We start from the raw sequence: 6,000 nt of genomic DNA, 5'->3' as shown, positions 1-6,000 counted from the left end.
CCGAATGAACCTTCTCTGGACTGCCTCCAATGCCAGTATATCTTTCCTTAGATAAGGGGACCAAAATTGTTCACAGTATTCTAGATGTGTTCTAACTAGTGTCTTGCATAGTTTTAGCAAGATTTCTCTATTTTTATACTCCATTCCCTTTGAAATAAAGACCAACATTGCAGTTGATTTCCCTATTACCTGTTGAACTTGTATGTTAGCTTTTTGGTATTTTTGCATAAGGACTCCCAAATCCCTCTGTGCTGCAACCTTCTGCAGTCTTTCTCCATTTAAATAATATTTAGCCCCTCTTCTTCCTGCCAAAGTGCATAACCTCACATTTTCCCAGATTATATTCCACCTGCCAAGTTTTTGCCTACTCACTTAACCTGTCTATATCCCTCTGTAGACTTCTTGTGTCATCCTCACCACTTGCCTTCCCACCTATTTTTGTGTCATCTGCAAACTTGGTGATAGTACATTCACTTCCCTCAGCTATGTCATTAATATATATTGTAAATAATTGAGGCCCATCACTGAACCCTGTGGCACTCCACTAGTCACAGATTGCCATCCTGAAAATGCCCCCCTTATCCCAACTCTCTGTTGGTCAGTCAATCCTCTATCCGTGCTAATATACTACCCCCAACACCATGGGTTCTTATCTTATTAAGTAGCCTTATATGCGGTACCTTATCGAACACATTTTGGAAATCTAAATATATTACATCTATTGGTTCTCCTTTATCTATCCTGCTTGTTACCTCCTCAAAGAATTCTAATAAATTTGTCAGGCATGATTTCCCCTTCATGAAACCATGCTGACTCTGCTTGATTAGATTATGTATTTCTAAATGCTCTGCTATATAATAGACTCCAACATTTTCCCAATGACAGATGTTAAGCTAACTGGCCTATAGTTACCTGGTTTTTGTCTCCCTTTTTGAATAAAAGTGTTACATTGGCCGTTCTCCAATCCTCTGGGAATTTTTCAGAATCTACGGATGCACCAGTGCATCCACTATCTCTGTAGCTACTTCCTTTAATACCCTAGGATGCAACCCATTAGGTCCAGGGCACTTATCAGCCTTTAGCCCCATTAGTTTCCCTAGTACTTTTTCTATAATGATAGTTATTGTATTTATTTCCTCCCCGCTTTTTGCCCCTTGATTATTTAGTGTTTTTGGAATGCTATTAGCATCTTCTAATGTGAAGACTGAAACAAAGTAATTATTCAACTTCCCAGCCATTCCCTGGTTCCCCATTATTATTTCCCCAGCCTCATTCTCTAAGGTTCTATGTTCACTTTGACCTCTCTCTTCCTTTTTTACATATTTAAAGAAGCACCTACTTTCTGTCTTTATATTACTTGCTAGTTAAACCTCAAAGTTTATTTTCTCCCACTTTATAATTTTTTTGGTCATCTTTTGTTGGTTTTTAAAACTTTTGCAATCCTCTGGCTTACCAGTAATCTTTGCCACATTGTATATATTTTTTTCAATTTGATACTGTCCTTAACTTCCTTGATTAACCATGGTTGGTTTAGCCCCTTCCTTGAATCCTTCTTCACCGGGGATATTTCTTTGTTGAGAGTCATGAGCAATTTTCTTAAACTTCTGCCATTGTTCATCAACTGTCTCTTCTGCTAAACTGCTTTCCCAGTCTACTCCAGCCAACTCTGCCCTCATTCCATTGTAATTATCTTTATTTAAGTTTAGCACAGTTGTTTCTGACCCAAGTTTCTCACTCTCAAATTGAATGTTAAATTCTACTACATTATGGTCACTTTTCCCTCTCATGCTCTTTAAAGGTCTCACACTCTTCTCTCACTGTTAAAGGCCCCGCTCCTCTCGCACTCGCTCCCTTTAAATGACTACACTGCTTCTCTCTCACTCTCACCCTATAAATGACCCTGCTGTTTCTCTCGCATTCTCTCACTGTAAATGCCCACGCTGTTTTTCTCTCACTCTCACCCTGTAAATGGCCCCACTATTTCTCTCACACTGTAAATTACTCCACTGTTTCTCTCACACTCTCTCACTGTAAATTACCACACTGTTTCTCTCTCACACTCTCGCTGTAAATGGCCCCGCTGTTTTTCATTGCCAAGCTTTATATATTTCCAGTTGGTAGTATTGTGGCACAGCCGATGGTAAATGCTGAGCTGCTCAAATCCCAAAGGAAAACAACTGTCAGCTGTTTTGCAATTTGTATAAATTTCGAGATGCGTGCCTTGAATTCAGTAGTAACAAGACCACCAAGTCATAGGTTTCTTACAAAACTAAATTAAACTTTTATTAATAGAAGAAATGATTTTAAGCACACACCTAGATCTACAAATGACTACTTTGATAACTTCTAAATCACCTAGTTAATCTAACTCCTAGTTACACTTTTCATTAAGTCAACAGTAAGACACATAGATTTTAAAAGACCCGGGCAAAGAAACATGATACCCTGAACAACCCAATTCAAAGTGAGTTTTCTTAACTTCTGTTCTTTGTAGACAGCAGCTTGAGGCTTAGATGCTGAAGGCTTTTCACACTTGTTAGGTCTTAGAATGCCTTCCCTTGTACACAGCCTTCACTCCTTTATATATATTTTCCCCTTTGAATGCAAATTTCCATTGTTTCATTATGTCTTTGGATTTTACCTTTCTAATAATAAAATCTATCATAGTACCAATTTTGTCAGTAACCTTCGGGAAAAATAAACACACTGTTTCTTAACTTCCCCTGGCTAGGTAATATTTCACTCCTCTTTGAATTCAAACTAATCTGGTTTATTTAAAAATGTATTTGTTCCCTTTACACCTTACATCCTAAACCTTCCCCCAAGTTACCTACTTAACATTTCAAACCTACCTTATCATCTGTTATATGAAAGCCTTCAGACCAGCTGCCTTTAATTCAATTAAGGCACGCGCACACACACACACACAGACATAGACCTATAGACTCCATTATTACTCTACAATAAATTCCAATAACATTATGAAAATTATTATACCCTCCTGACAGTAGCACACTGAGTTAGAGAGTTGTAGGTTGAAGCCCACTTTAGGATTCAAGCAAATAATCTAAACTGACGCTGCATAGTGCTGCTGACAAAGTGCTACATTGTCAGTGAAGACATCCTTCAGATGTGACACTAAAACGAAGTCCTATCTGTCTGTTCCGGTGGATCAGGTGGACATTAAGGATCCTGTGGCACTGTTATTAAAAAGCGGGAGTTCTCCTGGGAGCCAGGCCAACATTCATTCCTCAAACAACACCCTTACGCAATGTGGATTGTTTTTTTCCATATCATTGTGGTTTGTGGGATCATACTGTGTACAAAATGGTTGTCATTTTTGCCTGCATAACATTCTTTGATGGTCTCTTTACCTAAAAATTATTTGTAAACAGAACTTTACTGAACAACATGCTGTGTGTGAAATAATCTTTTGTCTTTTTGAGATTGGTTTGTTGGCCTTGCATTTTAGTCTGCAGTTTATTTTAATTTTACTGATCATATTCAGCAGAACCGGACAATTATTTGAAGTCTGATTTACAGCTGTGCATATTTCTGGCAAGTTTTAAACGTTATCTGCTTGTGCACACAGCTGCGCTCCAGTAGTGACTGCTCTTCATATCTGTGGTTGATTTTAAAAACTTGCTGACACTCCTCCTATCAAACGCCTTTCCTGGCTGTAACCTCTCACCTAGTTTTCTCAGTCAAATGCCTTGTCAGCGTAGTGCACCTCCCTCCTCATACTACGTTAACTCTGCCTTTTGGCAAGCAGCTCATTCTGTCCACGCTGGAGCTACGAGACTACTGTAAACTTTCAGTACACTATAATTTTTAGCTTCAGCCTGCAGCGTGTATTCGAGTGACATCCTAAACACCAGTTGGAGTTCACAGGGTACTATATGTTCTGCTTTTGTAAAGTTGTGTATTTTTTTTTTATCACTAACAAGCATCCTGAATTAAACTACCTGACTTAGATTGAAGAGAGATAATTAGATGATATGATTTGAAGCTGTATTTATTGTACTTTGTTTTACAGAGAACTATAGAAAATAGAGATAATCTAGCTGTTGACGAATGACAAGGCAATGGCTCTAAACTGATCAGAGAAACTGCCATTTGTTAACGGATCTTCCTCATTGCCTTCAGTCTCTGCCAGCCCTCTATTGTTAGCTGTAATGTTCTGAGGATCATAGATTCAAGGTTATTATGGAAAAGGACAAGGATGGGCCAGAAATCAGAGTTCTAAATTGGTGGAAGGCCGATTTTAATAAGATCAGATATGATTTGGCCAGAGTAGACTGGGAACAGCTACCTTTAGGTAAATCTGCATCCGAGCAGTGGGACTCATTCAAGAAGGAAATAGGGAGAGTACAGGGCCAACATATTCCAGTAAAGATAAAGGGTGGGACCAACAAATCCAGGGAACCCTGGATGTCGAGCATATACAGGATTGGATAAAGAGAAAAAGGGAGGCTTATGGCAGATACCGAGGGCTCAAAACAGCCGAAGCCTGTGAGGAGTGTAGAATGTGTAGGGGAGAACTTAAAAAGGAAATTAGGAGAGCAAAAAGGGGGCATGAAAAAACATTGGCAGGTAAAATAAAGGAAAATCCAAAGTTATTTTACAAGTATATTAAGAGCAAGAGGATAACTAGGGAAAGATTAGGGCCCATTAAGGACCACAGTGGTAATTTGTGTGTGGAGCCGGAAGACGTAGGTAGGGTTCTAAATGAATATTTTGTGTCGGTGTTCACAAGTGAGAGGGATGATGTGGGTATGGAAATCAGGCAGAAAGACTGATATAATTAAAGAAACTAGCATAGAAAGGGAGGAGGCTCTAAGTGGTCTGGCAGGCTTAAAAGTAGATAAATCTCCAGGCCCGGATGAAATGTATCCCAGGCTGTTGAGTGAGGCAAGGGAGGAGATAGCAGGGGTGCTGGCAATAAGTTTCGATACCTCTCTGGCCACATGAGAGGTGCCAGAGGACTAGAGGACCGCCAATGTGGTACCGTTATTCAAGAAGGGAGGAAGGGATAAACCAAGGAACTACAGGCCAGTCAGTCTAACCTCAGTGGTGGGGAAACTATTGGAAGCAATTCTCAGGGACAGAATTAATTTACATTTGGAGAGGCGGGGATTAATCAAGAACAGTCAGCATGGTTTTGTTAAGGGGAGGTCATGCCTGACCAATTTGATTGAATTTTTCGAAGAGGTGACCAGGTATGTAGATGAGAGCAATGCATTTGACGTAGTCTACTTGGACTTCAGCAAGGCTTTTGATAAGGTCCCGCATGGGAGACTGATAACGAAGGTAAGAGCTCATGGGATCCAAGGCAATTTAGCAAATTGGATCCAGAATTGGCTGAGTGGCAGGAAGCACAGGGTGATGGTTGAATCTGCATTATAGGAAGGATGTGATGTTGCCTGGGCTGGAGAGTTTTAGTTATGAGCAGAGATTGGATAGACTGGGGTTATTATCCCTGGAGCAGAGGAGATTGAGGGGGGACATGATTGAGGTGTATAAAATTATGAGGAACATAGATAGGGTGGACAGGAAGGAACTTTTCCCCTTGGTGGAGGGACCAATAACCAAGGGGCATAGATTTAAGGTAAGGGGCAGGAGGTTTAGAGGGGATGTGAGGAAGGTTTTTTTCACCCAGAGGGTGGTGAGAATCTGGAACTCACTGCCTGAAAGGGTGGTAGAGGCAGAAACCCTCAAAACATTTAAGAAGTATTTGGATGTGCACTTGCGATGCCATGGCATACAATGCTATGGGCCTAGTGCTGGAAAATGGGATTAGAGTAGTTAGGTACTTGTTTGACCAGCGCAGACTCGATGGGCCAAAGGGCCTTTTTCTGTGCTGTAGACCCCTATGACTCTATGACTCTGTGATATTCATTGGTTAGTAGGGAAGCCTGTAGCCTGACCTCAAAAATGGTTTCCTCTGCCCTCTTCTCCCTGGCAACGTGATACACATTAGCCTTGTATTTTGGCAGAAAT

The 6,000-nt window shown here is 40.5% G+C and overlaps 1 protein-coding gene across 5 annotated transcripts in view; it reads left to right on the top strand.

The window, feature by feature from the left end:
• The first annotated feature begins 3,754 nt into the window (after positions 1-3,754).
• Positions 3,755-6,000, top strand: part of LOC144669307 (carnitine O-palmitoyltransferase 1, liver isoform-like) — a 534,090-nt gene continuing 531,844 nt past the window's right edge. For all 5 annotated transcript variants that reach the window (XR_013573656.1, XR_013573657.1, XR_013573658.1 and 2 more), the window contains exon 1: positions 3,755-3,892. The gene's annotated coding sequence lies outside the window, so the exon portion shown is untranslated. The remainder of the gene's footprint in view (positions 3,893-6,000) is intronic.

This window comes from Cetorhinus maximus, chromosome 29 (genome assembly GCF_964194155.1).
Source record: "Cetorhinus maximus chromosome 29, sCetMax3.hap1.1, whole genome shotgun sequence".
In the NCBI taxonomy this organism is placed as follows: Eukaryota; Metazoa; Chordata; class Chondrichthyes; order Lamniformes; family Cetorhinidae; genus Cetorhinus; species Cetorhinus maximus.
This window is presented reverse-complemented; position numbering and strand designations above follow the sequence as displayed.